The sequence below is a fragment of the Gorilla gorilla genome, chromosome 3 (genome assembly GCF_029281585.2).
Source record: "Gorilla gorilla gorilla isolate KB3781 chromosome 3, NHGRI_mGorGor1-v2.1_pri, whole genome shotgun sequence".
NCBI classification, from domain to species: domain Eukaryota; kingdom Metazoa; phylum Chordata; class Mammalia; order Primates; family Hominidae; genus Gorilla; species Gorilla gorilla.
In genome coordinates, this window is record NC_073227.2 from 125,516,095 (window position 1) to 125,534,111 (window position 18,017).

The window sequence follows — 18,017 nt, forward strand, 5'->3', positions numbered from 1 at the left end:
AACATTGTCTATTTCAGAAAATGAGCACTTTACACTGGTGCTCATCATCTGAAATGGATAAACCTAGGTGAAGTGCTAGTTCAGTGATTTACCAGCTCTTCTGAGACAGAGTCTGGCTCTGTCACCCAGGCTACAGTGCAGTGGTGCAATCTTGGCTCACAGTTCACTGCAACTTCCACCTCCTGAGTTCAAGTGATTCTCCTGTCTCAGTCTCCCAAGTACCTCAGATTACAGGTGTGTGCCACCACACCCAGCTAATTTTTTTGTATTTTCAGTAGAGATGGGATTTGCTATGTTGGCCTGGCTGGTCTTGAACTCCTTGCCTCAAGTGATCCACCTGCCTTGGCCTCCCAAAGTGCTGGGATTACAGGCATGAACCACTGTGCCTGGCCATTTACTAGCTCTTTGATTGCAGGAATTTATTTATTTTCTCTGAGCTATTACTTATCTGTAAGCTGAGGATAATAATATCCACCTTGCATAATTCTTACAAGAGTATGAAGGCAATACAGTCATACCTCAGAGATCCTGTGGGTTCAGTACGAGACCATAGCAATAGAGCAAATATCACAATAAAGTGAGTCACATAATTTTTTTTGTTTCCCAGAGGATATAAAAGTTAAGTTTACACTATACCATAGTGTACGAAGTGTGCAATAGAATTATATCTTTTAATTTTTGAATATTGCTAAAAAATGCTAACAATCATCTGAACCTTCTGAAAGCCATGATCTTTTTGCTGGCAGAGGGTCTTGCCTCAATGTTGATGGCTGTTGACTGATCAGGGTGGGGGTTGCTGAAGGGTGGGGTGGCTATGTGTGGCAATTTCTTAAAATAAGAAAACAATGAAGTTTGCCACATTGATAGACTCTTCCTTTCACAAAGGTTTCTGTGTAGCATGTGATGCTGTTTGATAGCATGTTACCCACAGAACTTCTTTCAAAATTAGAGTTAATCCTCTCAAACCCTGCTGCTACTTCATACACTCAGTTTACATAATATTCTAAATCCTTTGTTGTCATTTCAACAGTGTTTATAGTGTCTTCACCAGGAGCAGATTCCATGTCAAGGAACCACTTTCTTTGCTCATCTACAAGTAACAGCTCTTTAGCCATTCAAGTTTTACTGTGAGATTGCAGCAATGCAGTCACATCTTCAGACTCTCCACTAATTCTAGTTCTCTTGCTGCTTCCACCATGTCTGCAGTTACTTTATACTGAAATCTTCAACTCCTAAAAGTCATCCTTGAGAGTTGGCATCAACTGCTTCCAAACTCCTGTTAATGTTGCTATTTTGACCTCCTTTTGTGAATCACAAATATTCTTAATGGCATCTAGAATGGTGAGCTCTTTCCAGAAGATTTTCAATTTACATTGTCTGGATTCAACAGAGGAATCGCTATCTATGGTAGTTATACGCTAACAAAATGTGTTCCTTAAATAGTAAGACTTGAAAGTCAAAGTTACTCCTTGATCTAGGGGTTGCAGAAAGAATGTTGTGTTAACGGGCATAAAAACAACATTATTCTCCTTGCACAAGTCTCCCAGAGCTCTTGGGTCACCAAGTGCATTGTCAATGAGCAGTAATATTTTGAAATAAATCTCCTTTTTTTGGATAGTAGGTTTCAACAGTGGGCTAAAAATATTCAGTAAACCATGTAGTAAACAGATAGGTTGCCATCCACGCTTTATTGTTCCATTTATAGAGCACAGGTAGAGTAAATTTGGCATGATTCTAAAGGGCCCTAGAATTTTCAGAATGGTAAATTGGCATTGGCTTCAACCTAAAGTCACCAGCTGCATGAGCCCCTAAGAAAAGAGTTGACCTGTCCTTTGAAGCTTTGAAGCCATGCATTGACTTCTTGTCCCTAGCTATGAAAGTCCTGGATGATGTCTTCTTCCAATACAAGGCTGTTTTGTCTCCATTGAAAAATCTATTGTTTAGTGGAGCCACCTCCATCATTTATTTTAGCTAGATCTTCTGGACAACTGCTACAGTTTCTCCATCAGCACTTGCTGCTTCATTTTGTTCTTTTTTTTTCTTTTTGAGACGGAATCTTGCTCTGTCACCCAGGCTGGAGTGCAATGGCACGATCTCAGCTCACTGCAACCTCTGCCTTCCGGGTTCAAGCTATTCTCCTGCCTCAGCCTCCTGAGTAGCTGGGACTACAGGCACATGCCACCACGCCCTGCTAATTTTTGTATTTTTAATAGAGACGGGGTTTCACCATGTTGGCCAGGATGGTTTCGATCTCTTTACCTCGTGATCCACCGGCCTCGGCCTCCCAAAATGCTGGGATTACAGGCATGAGCCACCACGCCCGGCCGTCATTTTGTTCTTTTATGTTAAGGAGATGGTGTTTTTCCTCAAACTTCATGAACCAACTTCTGCTAGCTTTCAACTTTTCTTCTGCAACTTCCTTACCACTCTCACAGACTCCACAGAGTTGAGGATTGTTACAGCCTTGCTCCAGAGTAAGTTTTGGCTTAAGGGCATGTTGTGGCTGGTTTGATCTTCTATCCAGACCAATAAAACTTCCTCCATGTCAACAGTAAGGCCATTTTGCTTTCTTATCATTTGTGTGTTCACTGAAGTAGCATTTTTAATTTCCTTCAATAATGTTTTCTTTTTTTGCATTCACAACTTGGCTAACTGATGTGAAAGGCCCAGCTTTCAGCCTGTCTTGGCTTTTGACATGCCTTCCTCACTAAACTGAATCACTTCTAGCTTTAATTTAGAGTGAGCTATGCAACTCTTCCCTTTGAACATTTAGTGGCCATTGTAGGGTTATTACTTGACCTATATTTCAACATTGGTATGGTCTAGGGAATATGGAGGACCCAAGAGAAAAAGAGATAGGGAACAGCCAGTCAGCAGAGCAGGCAGAACACTTATTGCAATTAAGTTTGCCATCTTACGTGGGTACAGTGTTGCACCCAAAATAATTACAATAGTAACATCAAAGATCACTGATCACAGATCATTACAACAGATACAATCATAATGAAACTTAGAATATTATAAGAATTATCAAAATGTGAAACAGAGAAACAAAGTGAGCCCATGCTTTTGGAAAATGTACCAATAGGCTTGTTCAACTCAGGTTGCCACAAACCTTTGATTTGTAAAAAATGCAGCATCTGTGATGTGCAATAAAATGAAGCACAATAAAACAAGATATGCCTACATATTCTTCGGGCCCAGCACAAGCAATATTCTTATGATTATTCTTGGATCACAGAACTGTCACTGCAGTAGCAAGCATAGATTTAAAACCATAACCATCATTGTACATCACCCAGATGAAGATCCTTTTGCCAGTGTAAGAAACATGGCGGCCAGGCGCTGTGGCTCATGCCTGTAATCCCAGCACTTTGGGAGGCTGAAGGGGGCCAGATCATCTGAGGTCAGGAGTTCAAGACCAGCCTGGCCAACATGGTGAAATCCCATCTCTACTAAAAATATAAAAATTAGCCAGGCATAGTGACAGGCGCCTGTAATCCCAGCTACTCGGGAGGCTGAGGCAGGAGAATTGCTTGAACCCAGGAGGCGGAGGTTGCAGTGAGCCAAGATTGTGCCATTGCACTCTAGCCTGGGGATAAGAGTGAGACTTTGTCTCAAAAAAAAAAAAGAAAGAAAAAACATGGCATGGGATGGGGAGGGCACAATGAAATCAACTATTTTAGCCTATGTCAGTAACTACGGAGACTATACACCAATTCTGGAGACGCATGTGGTGAAAATTCCCTCAGGTCTTGGGATTTAATCTATAAACTTACCTGCACCATAAAAAGAAAACTTTACACTGAGTCAATTGGCTCTGGAAAACCAAAGAATTTCTGTGACTTGCTTTATTATGATACTCTTTTTATTTTAGTGGTCTGGAACCAAACCCATGGTATCTCTCATACTTTCTTATCAGACAGAAGAAATGTATTGAAACCATCCTCTTTTATTGCTTAAGGCAGAAGGGGGTGAGGTTTGATAGGTTTAGTCCTTTGTAAGACCTCTCCTCTACCTCAGCTTGTCAGTAGAGTGATTTTTTAAAAGACCCAATTTTTCAGGGACCTTATTCAATATATTATCTTTTCTTCCCTTTAACTATGCACCTCAGTCTGCTCTCTCCCATTAGCATTTAGACATGCTCAATTCTTTCCCATCTTAAAAAATTCCTTTCTCAATCTCACATCCCCCTGTAGCTACTCTGCTATCTCCTTCCTCCTCTCTGTAGCGAACATTCTTTAAATAGTCATCTGCACTCACTATCTCTACATCCTCACTTCCTGTTTAGCATTCAACCTCAGGCAATCTGGCTTCTGTCACCACTGCTCTTCTACTAAAACTCATTTTGCCAAGGATTGCAATGAATGCACCACCATCCAAGGGATACTTCTTATTACTTGACTCAGGTGATAGTTCAGTATGTGGCCCTGCTAATGCTCTGTCATGAAGCATTTCCTTAATTTGGCTCCCATAAAACCACACACATCTGGGTTTCTCCTTTAGGGGCTCCTCCTCTTTGTCTCAAACCTCGAGAGTGGTGTTCCTCCGTTTCTCTTCTGGAGTTCCACTTTTCTTCTCCCTCAGTGTATGAGATTATTTTCCTCAACTGCCATCTTTATGCTGATGATTCACAAATTTCTAATTCCAGTCTGGATCTTTTTTTCTGAATTTCGGGCTCAAATACCCAGCTACTCACTGTGTATCTCATAATGGATGTCCTTCCAGTGCCTGAAACTTAACTTGTTCATCGTGATTTCTTCTTCCCACAACCCCCAAACTCCTACTCCCAGGTCCTTCTATCTTCTTTTTATCTCCAGTGAAAGCCACTACCAACCATTTTGTTGGCCAGGTCAGAAACCTGGCTGACATCCTCAATCCTGCCTCTGCCTCACCCTGCTCCAAGGTAGTTACTGTGCTCCATTCCTGCTACTTCTGTTAATACCTCTGGATCTACCCATTTCTATCTTCTCTATTATTGCCTAATTTCTTATCTAGACCACTCTAATTTTTCTACTCTCTCCTCATAGGTGTCCTAGCCTCTGTTATTGTGTTCTCTCGATCCATTTTCCCCACAGCAACTACAAAAATATTTTCAAAGCCCAAATCTAATCATTTTCTTCTCTTTTCAAATCGATTATTGATTTCTCAGTCCACTTAAGCCACAATCCAAACCCCTTACCATGATTTAAAGTAACCCTCATAATCTGATCCCTGCAAACTGCTCAATAGTATGAACTCTTCCTCTTTACTTTCTGTAAGGCTTTTGGAATTAATTTTATTTCGTCAAACATGTCATGCTCTCTTATGTCTCTAATATAGATACAGTCGTTTATCTAAAGCAAGCACTTTTCTCTGACTTACCACTTGGCCTGAATAATTCCTATTCATCCTTTAGATCTCAGTTCAGATGTTACTTCCATGGAAAGATCTCCCTGAACCTACAAGGATGAATATTAAGCACCCTTCCTATTGCATCCTGGCATACTTTTATTCACATAACTCAAAATATAGAACAAGGCTGGGAAAATACAGCATGAGAAATGCCACTACTAATGTGAAACAAGAATGAAGAACAAATATGTCATTCTTTCTTTTTTTTTTTTTTTTTTTTAGAAAAAGACATTTATTCAGCGTCACGACCTGACTATTACATTTAGCAATCAAAGCATGGGTGCAAAAACAATCTACATTAAAACCCTTTGTTGGAATGCTTTACACTTTCCACAGAACAGAAACTAAAATACCCTGTTACACAATTAGTCACAAATACAGTCCTCGAGTTTTTTGCCCATACACATGAGTATTTGTCTAAAACATGTCTCCTTTGTAGCAGCTAGGTCCTGCCACCACTGTGCTTGGCTGAGTTCACAAATCTGTTGTAACCTGTAGCTTCCCTGTCATTCTTATAACACACTTGTGAGAGACATTCTATGACAGTATTTCCATCTACTTCTGATCCTTCTGTATTTTGGGGATTTCCTGGGCAGACCTCCATGATGACACAGTTTACTCTGTTTGATTTTGGTCATGCACTGATTAAACTGTCTCTCTAGAATGTAGAAATCAAAACACAAATGACACATTAGTCTCTTAATGTATCACCATACACTATGATAAATTAGAAATTCACATTTGAGCAACCATTTATGTATGGAAATGAGAATAACAAGCCTTCATTTCTACAGTTTTTTTTTAACAAAAAAAATTCTGTAAATGTGTCCTGACTAGGTTAGATTTTATTCATCTCAAATTCTTTGGTAAGCTCTTCCCTCCTCTCAATTCATGGCACATACCTTTCAGGAGCAAAGCAATTCAAAAGTCCCAACTAAAAGTGGGACCTATAACTATTTCCTTTGTCACCCCACAGCTATGATTCTGAATTTTATAAATTACTACAAAAATTCACATCTTTCCCATTGGCTCCCATCAATAAGTCTCTCAAAAGTAAAAATGTATGCTACCAAGTAAAGTAATTATTGTTTCCAAAAGCTAATGATTCTATAATAAATACATTCTACATTTGCCCTTTTTCTAAAGATATTGGATATGCAATAAGCATTATTGCTCGGTAAGCAGCCTTGTTGGAGAACATTATTATTTGCCAGAATTATATGAAATTTTTCTTTTCATGAAATAGTTTAGAGCAAAATGTTTCACTCATTCCAGATTGTATGCATCAAGTTTCATTCTGAGTTTTTGTTTCATTAGAAAATATGTGAATTTGAAACTCTAAACTAAATCCACCAAGCCTCATCCCTCCAGCCTTAATCAATAAAAAGGGGAATTGTTTCAATAAATTTCAAAATTAAAAAAAAAACTTTTCATAAAACTTTCAGTTTATAAACTTCTGGTCTAATGATTTTTTCTCATTACTTACACACACACACACACACACACACACACACACACACACACACAAACTTCTCTCCCTCTAGCTCTTTCTCTCTCCTCTCTCTCCCCTTCATCCAAACATCTTTCTCAGTTGCTTTGAAGGGGAGACAGCAAGGAAGAGCTCCAAACATTTTGTCTTTCATGCCTTTGAATAACTTATTCTTTCCCTTAGAAATGCTTTTAGGGAACAGATTAACTTTCATCTCACATTTGGAATAAACAGAATTACTATCACAGTGGATGGCCTACTTAAAAAAATACACAAAGCACTCTCTTCCTAAATGTTTCCTTTACTGTAGCATTCTCCTCTATCTGTGTGAGCACAGGCAAGGAATGAAAATGTATCAACCTATGATACAATGTCACAAGTTGGTAAGAGCTTCTTTTCTGCCTTCAGGAAAGAATTAAAGTTGGCTATTTCCCTTTAGTTTGTGGAAAGAATACTGAAGAAAACTTGAATTTGAGAATTTATCACCTGCTGTGTCACCCTGGGCAAGTTCTTAATCTCTCTGACACGTTCCTTCATGTATTAAACACATGTTCCCTGGTGTTAAAAAAGTAAAATTCAATAAAATGGAAATTATAATGGTCTTACCTGTTTTCAAGATTACTGTAAATACTAAATGACATAATGCATTTTAAAGGTTTTTTGTAGGTTTTCAGTAGTGGAGGCTAGACTACAATCTTGGATCCTATCGTATACTTATTGCCTAAGTTTAACACTTCCAATAAGTGTGTTTTTGGAGTTTCTCTTTCTAAATTTTTTGAATATCTATTTTTGACCTCACACTACCTTTACCTTTAACAGCAATTCTCACTTATCAAAATTATGACTTTACTGTTTCACCAATTTTAAATTTAGAGACTCTCTTGTTCTTGTTCACTAGTAGACAGTGCCTATTGACATTGTGTTACTAAAGGGGTTTCAGAAAATTTTCTTCATTAAAATATATCATCATCACCCTAGGATCAGCATACACCTGACCACTAATCCATGCTAAAGAATCCCTTCTTCAATAGTTCTCACTGTCTTGCATCTTCCTATCCAGTCAAACTAGGGCCAGTGTTCATAAGATTTCAGAGAACCTCAATGAAATGCTCCTTTGGGATTTGTTTTTGCTATTCTGATGTGTGTGTGTGTGTGTGTGTGTGTGTGTGTATGTGTCTGTGTGTGTGTGTTTTCACCTTCTACCCTAGCCTGTCAGAAACCCCTGTTTTGTGGTCCCTGCTTGGATATAATTTATTCTCTTGAGTATACAAGTCATTGTGAAATGCAGAACAATTGCCTGGCAACCAACCCATGTTCACTTTAGTGGTATGCCTAATTACTAACAGATCAAGGAGGTTTTCTGCCAAATCATAATAATATTGTACTCTGAGATATAACATAAGAAAACAAATTAAACAGAGGTTGGTAGTGCAGAGCTTCGCAGGAAACTACTTAGCCTCTCATGCTTGCACAGGCTTTGAGTTGGATCTGAGTCAGAGCTCAATTTTCCCACACATCTCCAGAAAATATGAAAACACACTTTAGAAGATTTGAAGAAAATTGGATATCAACTAATAGCTACCTTACTTCCTTTTTAATTTGCCTTCTCCATATAGGGTGTCTGTCGGAAAGGGAATAATTTAACTTACTGGGGCCTAAACATTGTTTAATCTCTATGGGTCTTCCTTCCAGGAAGAACTGCACTAACTGTTAGCATGATGCCAGATAATAACACTCATAAACTATTGCATGACTATTATTTTGGAAAAAGAAAAAAAATCATATTCAACTGGTCTAATTGCCAAGATTATAGGAATGGCTTAAAAACTTTAAAATTTTTGACAAAACTCTATCAGTAGAATTTTCCCATGAGAATAACAACAACAACAAAACAGAATATTCTTCACACATGGAACTCAGGCAATGTCCAGTACTTCTTTCTCCCCACTGCTTCAGGGCATCGTTCCTGTCACTTACATTTCCCCCTAATCATTCTTATTCACTACTGATGATCTGAGTCATTCTTCAGCTGCTAATTATGTCTTCCTCAATTTTTTGACCTATCACAAGAGAATTCAGAAATATTTAATCAATATGAAATATCAAAAGAGTTAAAGGCAGCTTTGCAGGATCTTTGCAAAGAGTTCCACTATACTATAGAGAGATATATAAAGTCTGTTCTTTGTCATAGGATGTTCTATGAATGATAATATTGTGTTCCTGTTAACTATTCATAATAGTTGTAAACACTAAATGTTTTTATTGCGTTCTCACACATTAAGCCATCCCAGTGATTTTCAAGCACAGTTTGTATATCTCATTGTGAATCATTCAAAAAGTATTGTTACTCCTGCCCCATCCCAGACCTCCTTAATCAGAATCTCCAAAAGGCCTGCGGGGGTAGAGGAGTGTAACCTAGTCATGCATATTTTTCAAAAGCTCCCTAAATTAGTTTTTGTTTTCCCAATCGAAAGGTTTGGTGCTATCCCATTCTGAGCATTTTATTAATATCACCAAAGACCCATGTCCGATTAATGATTTCAGTAGATGGCGCTCTTTCCACCTGCCAGCTTCCTTGCTTGGCGGAATGAACCCTAAGCCATTCATAAAAGTCAAGGGCAGGTCAAAGGTGCAATTCCGCGCCAATATTGAAAACATACACTAGAACTTATCTTTGCAAACCAATTGTTAGTCAGTTAAGACACATGTTAAAGTGGTTGTGGGGAAGGGGTACAGTATCACATTTGCTTATTACATGAATGTAATTCTTCTGAAGAGTTCAAGAATGTCAACTCCCTGGCACAAAATTGGAAACTAAAGAAACAGAGTAGAAAGCAATGATTTTTTTTTATAAAGTAGAGATTTGGACAAAAGAGGTTTTTTTTTAAATATGAGAAAGATATGGGAAATACTGATGTTACTGCTATACAACATACTGTGTGAAAAACTTATGATGGGGCAAACATAGATGTCTGTATCTGCTAAATTCGGAGACAGCACCAGGTAGCCTGCAAGATCATCAGCTTTAGAGTCAGCTAACCCTGATTGAGACAATTCTTCCCGCTATTTTATAGCAACCAAGTTACTTAGCCCTTAATTCTCAACAAGATATTACCTACTTTACTTGGTTATAATAAGCATTAAATTAAAAGAGATAATGAACGTAAAACAATTATTTCAATGCTTGGTGCATAGCCAGTATTTAACCAATAAACTTACTTTTGGAGTGCTAAGTAAATGTAGGTGCTGAGTTTTTAATTTTTTAAGTAGCAAAGGATAATAGAAAATTAACATGAGGTTTTGAAGGGAAGACTCCTCTACCAGTCAGTGCTAATAATGGTGAGAAAAAAATTAGAGGAGGATAAGCAGGAAAAAAACAGAAGGTTAGCTTTGGTATAATAAAAAAGGCCTAAACCTTAATTCACAAAATTTAGATTTGTAAGGTGCTCTCTATTTACAGGATGTCTGACCCTAAGTAAATCAATTAATCTCATCTTTAATATTTATATGATGGGAATTACATTAATCACTTAACCTCACCTTTAATATTTATATGATGGAAATTACATTAAATGCCATTTTTAATATGACATGATTTTGCATACTGTCATAATAATACACATAAAATGCCAAAAAACTATAGAGTCCTATAAAATGGTGCTGAGGTAATTATTAATAGTTAAATTTTATTGATTACTGAAATTCATCATTAAAGTTAAAAATTATTCTTTCAAAATAAAATGAGATACTAAGTGAGTTAGTAAATTTGGATGAGGACAAAAAGAGTAGTTACTGGATTGTGAAGTCAGAATTTATGAAAAGAAAAAGTATTCCCTAAAATTGTAAGAGATTGGTATTAGCAATATTTGCAATAATTGTGGAGGAATTTCCATGATGTTGTCCCACTAATGATTCTAATATTCTTTCATTGTCTTTTTGAGACAGAGTCTTGCACTATCACCCAGGCTGGAGTTCAGTGGTACAATCATGGCTCATGTGGCTCACAGTCTTGAATTTCTGGGCTTAAGTGATCCTCCTCAGTAATATTCTTTCTATAATGCCTTTGCCAATATTTTTCAGTTTATCTTATATTCTACTTTGCCCCCATTAAATTAGTACACACATTGGATAGTTCCTGATTGCATTAATTTAATATTATATAATTTGTATTTTTTCTTTAAGATTTTCAAATTATATAAAGAAAAATTAACCAAATAAAATCAGATTAGGAAAAAAGTAACTAGAAATCGTAAGAGATTCTATCGAGATTCTCATCATATTATAATCTCTGGGTTTAGACAATAATTTTTATTAATAATTTATATTAATAAGCTAAAATATTATATCTCAATATGTCATCTATTGGAGACTGTTAAAACTTAGTATTCTGTGTTAAATACATACCTACATATAATGTGTAGTAATGTAACCAAACTAAATAAATAAGAAAGCTTTTTAACTGCAGTGACTGCTATGCTGTTTGATGGTCAATTGTCTTTTAAGCATACAGAGAATCTTTATCATGTTATACTTCAGAAACATGTTTTTGGAGATGGGAAACAACAGGCCATGATTTTATGTTTTTGTTAAACCACTATAATTCTTTCAAAGCAGTGTATATCACAACTATTTCTCTGTGTTGAAGAGAGTATCAAGTCCTTAAAGAAAAATGTAATCCCAGCACTTTGGGAGGCTGAGGTGGGCGGAGCACGAGGTCAGGAGTTGGAGAGCAGACAGGAGAATTGCTTGGATCCGGGAGGCGGAGGTTGCGGTGAGCAGAGATCGCGCCACTCACTCCGTCCTGGGTGACAGAGTGAGTCTCCGTTTCAAAAAAAAAAAAAAAAAAGAAAGAAAGAAAGAACATTTTCTATTCTGCAGGTGGGAGGAAATGAAGAATGCGCCTATTATTTTTGTGTTAGTACAATATAAAAAAAATTTGCATTGTAAAGCAAACTACCATCGTCAGCTCTTTAATGGACAGCAGCAGACAGGAAACTGCCTCCACCCTAAGATACTTAAAGACTGAGCAACTGAGTTAGATAGCAGGTGCGCAGGCCAATCAGGTCAATTTTCTAACACAGAGTAGCATGTTGTGGAACTTGTTCTATTAGTCTTTTTTCTCTGTTAAGGAAGCAAGGATCTCTCTGTATGGAAGCAGTGCTGCTATTTCTAGTTTGAGGAAAAAAATGGTAAAGAATTTGATAATTAATTGTTGTTAAAACAGCAAATTATATTTTAAACATAGATTGTCCACACCTATAGGAGGAGGAATCTCAAGAATGCACACAATTAATAAAAGCTGGTTCTGAATTACCCATACAAGTGCGCACTGCGTCCAGTAAACAACTGATTATGCAAACCATATCCTTTCTTTCCCAGAAATAGCAGGAGGAAGTTTTTCAAATAAAAAAAAAAGTCTAACTAAAATATTTTATACGTGAAGGCCTGCAGAATTTTACTTCCTTTTGCTGTTGAAAAATCACAATAGCCAAGAGGAGTAATGTATTTTATTTTAAATTTTAAAAAGTCATGATGGTTAAGGGTAGAGTGGAGGTGCAGAGAAAGAAGTTGGCAAGAAAATGTTCAGGGCCTGTTGTAAAACCAACTGCAAGCCAAACATGATTCCAAATAGGCAAGAACACCCTGTTACAACAGAGAGCAGTTTTCAAAGAAGAAATGAGAGGGAGGTGACCTGAAAGATCATTTCCCAGTTATAACTAAAGGAACCTACGGATACTTTTATATTAAATACATGCTAATATAATATTTTCCACATATTATTAAATGTAAGAAGATATATAATTATATACTTCTATAGTCAGAAACAAAATAACTCCTAGAAGTAAATGGTTTGTTACTGTAGTAGTAGTAACTACCTGGGCACTTACCTAGTGCTCTTATTAAAAACTCACCACAACCCTGCTGTCCTACAGGTTGTTGAACAGATTGAAAGAAACCGATACCGAGAGAGTTAAGTAAAATGCACAAGGTCACACTGGAAAAGATAGAGTTAAGAGTCACTCAGCTCTGTAAAACTCCAAAGCCCATGTTTCAACAACTCTGCAATACTGTGCACTATATAAATGTATGTTGTGGTCTTGAGAGAACTTTATTTCCTGGACTCGAAAAATACATCACAAGCCGGGCGCGGGGGCTCACGCCTGTAATCCCAGCACTCTGGGAGGTCAGGAGTTCCAGACCAGCCTGGCCAATATGGTGAAACCCCGTCTCTATTAAAAATACAAAAAATAGCTGGGCGTGGTGGCGCAAGCCTGTAGTCCCAGCTACTCGGGAGGCTGAGGCAGAAGAATCGCTTGAACCCGGAAGGCCGAGGTTGCAGTGAGCCGAGATCGCGCCACTGCACTCCAGCCTGGGTGACAGAGAGAGGCTGTCTCAAGAAAGAAAGAAAAGGAAAGAAAAGAAAGATAGAAAGAAATAAAGATCACAAAGAACTTTCAAACAGCTTAGATTTTAAAGTGCATTAACAATTTCCAAGACCTAAGTGACACTTTAGTGTACAGCTAGAAAACATGGAATGTCATTCCCACCTGAAATGTTTAAGGGAAAATGTACTATTTTCCTTAGTTTGTGCAAAATCTGAAATCTGAGTCAACTTTGTTTCAAAATGGAATAAACAAAGTTTGATTGGACCCACTAAACATTCTTCTTAGCAACAATGCGACACTTGCAAGGAGTTCCCTTTTTTACACTCTTCAAAGAGGAAATATTCCGATTTCGTAAAATTAGGGCTTCGCTTTTAAAGAAATTACAGACCAAAAAAAGTGTGGTTACACAATATAACTAGTATTGACTTAAGGGTACTGTGATCACCATGCAGTGATCCCATAAAAGATGTGACCAAAATACCCACTTAAAATTTGAACGTCAGTCACGTAAGAACATGTTAAAGATGAAGGGAATATTTCAAAAACGACTATCTGACGTAATATGATACTTACTATGACTCATATGGGCTTTGTTCTTCATCTCATCTTCAAATAAAAAGTTGATTATTAGAAAAAGGAGCATTAGAAGGGGAAGTAACACTACTCGGCAATAGAGAAAAACTCCGGTCAAAGGAAGAGCATAGTTACAGAGCTCCGAATGTCAGGGAAAATCAAGGATCCGTCATTCGGAATTAGCTCTGTATCGGTCGGTTTCTTCATTACTTAATTGTACGGGGGGAAACTACTTCAAAGTAGAGGCTCTTAGGAGAGGCAACTTAAGCATTTGAAAGTGCAGGTTAATTTCCTCCTAGCGAGAAGTAGGGGGTCACTAGTGAGAAACCCATCTTCAATCTGTGAGACGCCCCCTTCTACTCAGCCCACGTGGCTAAAGTAAACAGAAGGTGGGCCGGGGCGGGGAGAAACAGAACTCGGTCAATTTCCCAGTTTGTCGGGTCTTTAAAAATAAAGGCCCCTAAAGCACTAAGGGCATGCCCTCGGTGAAACAGGGGAGCGCTTCTGCTGAATGAGATTAAAGCGACAGAAAAGGGAAAAGAGAGCGCGGGCAAGGGGATCTAAAGGGAGATAGAGACGCGGGCCTCTGAGGGTAAGGTGGGCGCAAGCGGAGGTGTGGTGCGGGGAGAGGTGCCAGTGGGTGGAGGCGGGGGCCAGAGCGAGGGCACGTGCGGGTACACTCCGGAGGAGGTGGGTGCGCGCGGGGGCGTGTGCGCGGGACCTCGAAGTGGTGGTGGAGTGCAGACCAGCAAAAAGTTTCAAAGGGAAATCTTGGATGTCACGTCCTTGTCCAGGCACCCGTGCCATCCCAACCTCCCACCTCGCCCCCAACCTTCGCGCTTGCTCTGCGTCTTCTCCCAGGGGTGGAGACCCGCCGATGTCCCCGGGGTTCCCGAGGGCTGCACCCTTCCCCGCGCTCGCCAGCCCTGGCCCCTACTCCGCGCTCGTCCGGGCGCACCACTCCCCCCACGCCACTGCACGGCGTGAGGGCAGCCCAGGTCTCCACTGCGCGCCCCGCTGTACGGCCCCAGGTGCCGCCGGCCTTTGTGCTGGACGCCCGGTGCGGGGGGCTAATTCCCTGGGAGCCGGGGCTGAGGGCCCCAGGGCGGCGGCGCAGGCCGGGGCGGAGCGGGAGGAGGCCGGGGCGGAGCAGGAGGAGGCCCGGGCGGAGGAGGAGAGCCGGCGGTAGCGGCAGTGGCAGCGGCGAGAGCTCGGGCGGCCGCCGCCGCCTCCTCGCGAGCGCCGCGCGCCCAGGTCCCGCTCGCATGCAAGTCACGTCCGCCCCCTCGGCGCGGCCGCCCCGAGACGCCGGCCCCGCTGAGTGATGAGAACAGACGTCAAACTGCCTTATGAATATTGATGCGGAGGCTAGGCTGCTTTCGTAGAGAAGCAGAAGGAAGCAAGATGGCTGCCCTTTAGGATTTGTTAGAAAGGAGACCCGACTGCAACTGCTGGATTGCTGCAAGGCTGAGGGACGAGAACGAGGTCAGAGCGCTTCTCTTATGCCGCGAAACTCTCCCTTTCTTCTCCCCTTCGCTTTTTCTCGGGCTTCCAGGGACTGGGGAGCAAACCCTGTAGTGTCACCCACAAATACCAAGAGGGAAGAGGGAAGCTTCACAAATTACTGGAGCCTCTTCAACATGGCTGACAAATATAGTTTTAATTCCCTCTACCCCTTTTAAACCTGTAGTTCTGTGTTCTCTTCTCTCCTCCTAATGCTCGTCCCCTTATCTCCCAGAAAACTTACCTTTGTGCCTCCGACGAGCCGGTTTCCCGGCCTTTTTTAATCCTCAGAAAAGTGATTTTTAAATTTGCTTTCCTTTCTAAAATAGTTCAGCTTTGGGGGCACTACTTTTCCCTTTAATCCTCTTCCCCTGTTTCTTTCGTGTAAGTGAAACGAGTCTCCCGTTTATCCTCAACAACCTCAGAGAGAACACTGATAGGGTGTTTTTCGACCCTTTTATCAGCTGTAGGGTCTGGGTCTGGGTTTGTGTCTGCCTCCTCCTACCTTCTTATCCCCCTTTAGGGGGCTGTACGAAGTGAATGTCACAGGGAGTGGAATTGGAGTACACTGAGTGGGGGTTTTTTTTCCCCCCTTAAGTCCGCGCGTTTTGTTAGCGGCGCTGAGTGAAAGAGGAAAGAATAGTTTCTCTGGTTCCCCAAACAAGACCAGAACTCACTTTTCTCAAGGTACATAAGTCAGCGCTGGGCTGAGCCTTCCAGCCTGGGGAATGTATGTAAGAGAATTTATGGACAAATCTGTGTCCCGGCTTTGTGCTTCTCCCGAATCAGCTTCGTTTGGTTCCTTGGTAAGTGACAGGCAGACACAAAGGCAGGCGCAGGCCCGGGGAGGGGGCGGGAGGGGTGGGGAGCGCAGCGTTGAGAGTTGCAAGACTGCAAGGTCAGGGGCGCCTAAAGAAATGAAACCCAATCCCAGCAAAGAAGTGAAGAGCAGATTTATAACAGTCCCATCCAAATTTCTCTTTTGGCTTCTCTCTTTGGTCTTTCATCTCTCTGCCTATTCTCTCTGTGTCTCCTCTCTACTCTTTTCTTCTCTCTCTCTCATACACATACACACACACACACACACCTCACTCGCATCTTGCTGAATCTTTTCACTGGGACTGCTTGTCTAGTTTTATTAAGCTAATAGGGTTTGTATGGAGAGTTTTCTACCTATGACATAATGAAGTGTGGCCTGGATAGACTCCTGGAAAGGCCGAAAATGAAATATAAGTGTTAATTTGCTGGTTATTCCCCTCATGATATACTTTTAATTACATTGAGGGAGTTCTCCCTTCTTCATCTAATGTTTAAGAATTGAGAAAAGGCTTATTTTGCAGCGGTAAAATTTAGTGCATAAAATTTAGTGAAATATTTATATATTTATGTGTCTAGGGAGTGGAATACATTCATGAATTTAATATCTCAAATCACACATTGTGCTTTTTCCCCTTCAGCCAGGGATTATAATAGGAAACCCAAATTCAAAGGTATTCATCAACAAATGATCCATCATAGGAATAAGATTGTATCTTAAGGGAAGTTGGGATTCACAGAGAAAAGACATTGGTTTGGTTTGGTGTGATACTGTGGGTATTGTTGCCTGGCTAATGAAATCATTACATTTGCATTTTAATGGAAAGTTGAAATACTAAGGGGAGTTATGTTCTTTTACATGTTTGTATGTGTGCTTAATAATGTTTGGAATAGAATATAAATTTAAACACAATAAATATTGATTTTTTTAAATGTTAATAAGTAGAGAACTGTTAATGAAGTGTTGGATAATCAAACTGAAGTTTAGAAGACAATTTATAGGATTAAAAAATGGATAGAAGGAAAAACACAATAATAGATATTTCTCCATAAGTCGAATTTCCAAAACTATTTGTCCTCGATAGTTCACTTTGTAACTTTCTATTTTGATCTTTGTTAATTTAATGTAGTTTGCTTTAATCATTGATACGTGGGGTTCTTTCACATGATTACAAGGGAGAAGCATTACTCATCTCTGTGGAATAGAAACGGTTCATTGGTTAGTTCTTATTTGCCCTAAAATTAAAAAAAAAAATAGGATTTTACCATTAATGCTGTTCATGGTAAACTATCGAGAAAACTATGGTTAATTATTCCAGCAATTCAGAATTAAAAACAATTCCTTTTGCTAACAAACTAATATTTACTTTTTGGGGACAACTTTTCAAATGTTGTGGTATATACTGTCTTCAGGCTACTCAACTAATAATAGATACAACATTTTCCACTCAATAAATAAGAATAACTACATTGGTTAATAATTTTGAATACAACTATGAAGGCTTGTTTTTTCCTGTCATCAAATTTAGATTCTTGTTATTTTGTGCATCCTACTTTTATGCTGAAAATAGCTGCTAATTAATACTGTATAAAGTATTTCAGTGATTATAAGGAAGAGATGTGTATGTTAGTCACTTTATCCTTTGTTGGAAAAGAGAAATTATTTTAATAAGTATGGGGTAGTTTACAATAAAAGACATAACCTCAGTTCTTTCTTTACCATATATGTGATCATACTACCCAGGTGCTCCAAAAATTCCATAGGACTGTCTTGGGTTATTGAATTTTAGGAACATGATAATGGACAATAACAAGATAGATAGCTTTTCTTAACTATGACATTGTTTTGCTTATTT

The 18,017-nt window shown here is 39.4% G+C and overlaps 1 protein-coding gene across 2 annotated transcripts in view; it reads left to right on the plus strand.

The window, feature by feature from the left end:
* Nucleotides 1–14,988: 14,988 nt before the first annotated feature.
* The window catches only part of TET2 (tet methylcytosine dioxygenase 2), a 133,399-nt gene continuing 130,370 nt past the window's right edge, over nucleotides 14,989–18,017 (plus strand). Inside the window, exon 1 of one of the 2 annotated variants that reach the window (XM_004040224.5) lies at nucleotides 14,989–15,327. The gene's annotated coding sequence lies outside the window, so the exon portion shown is untranslated. The remainder of the gene's footprint in view (nucleotides 15,328–18,017) is intronic. The other variant, XM_055384668.2, reaches the window with a different exon arrangement.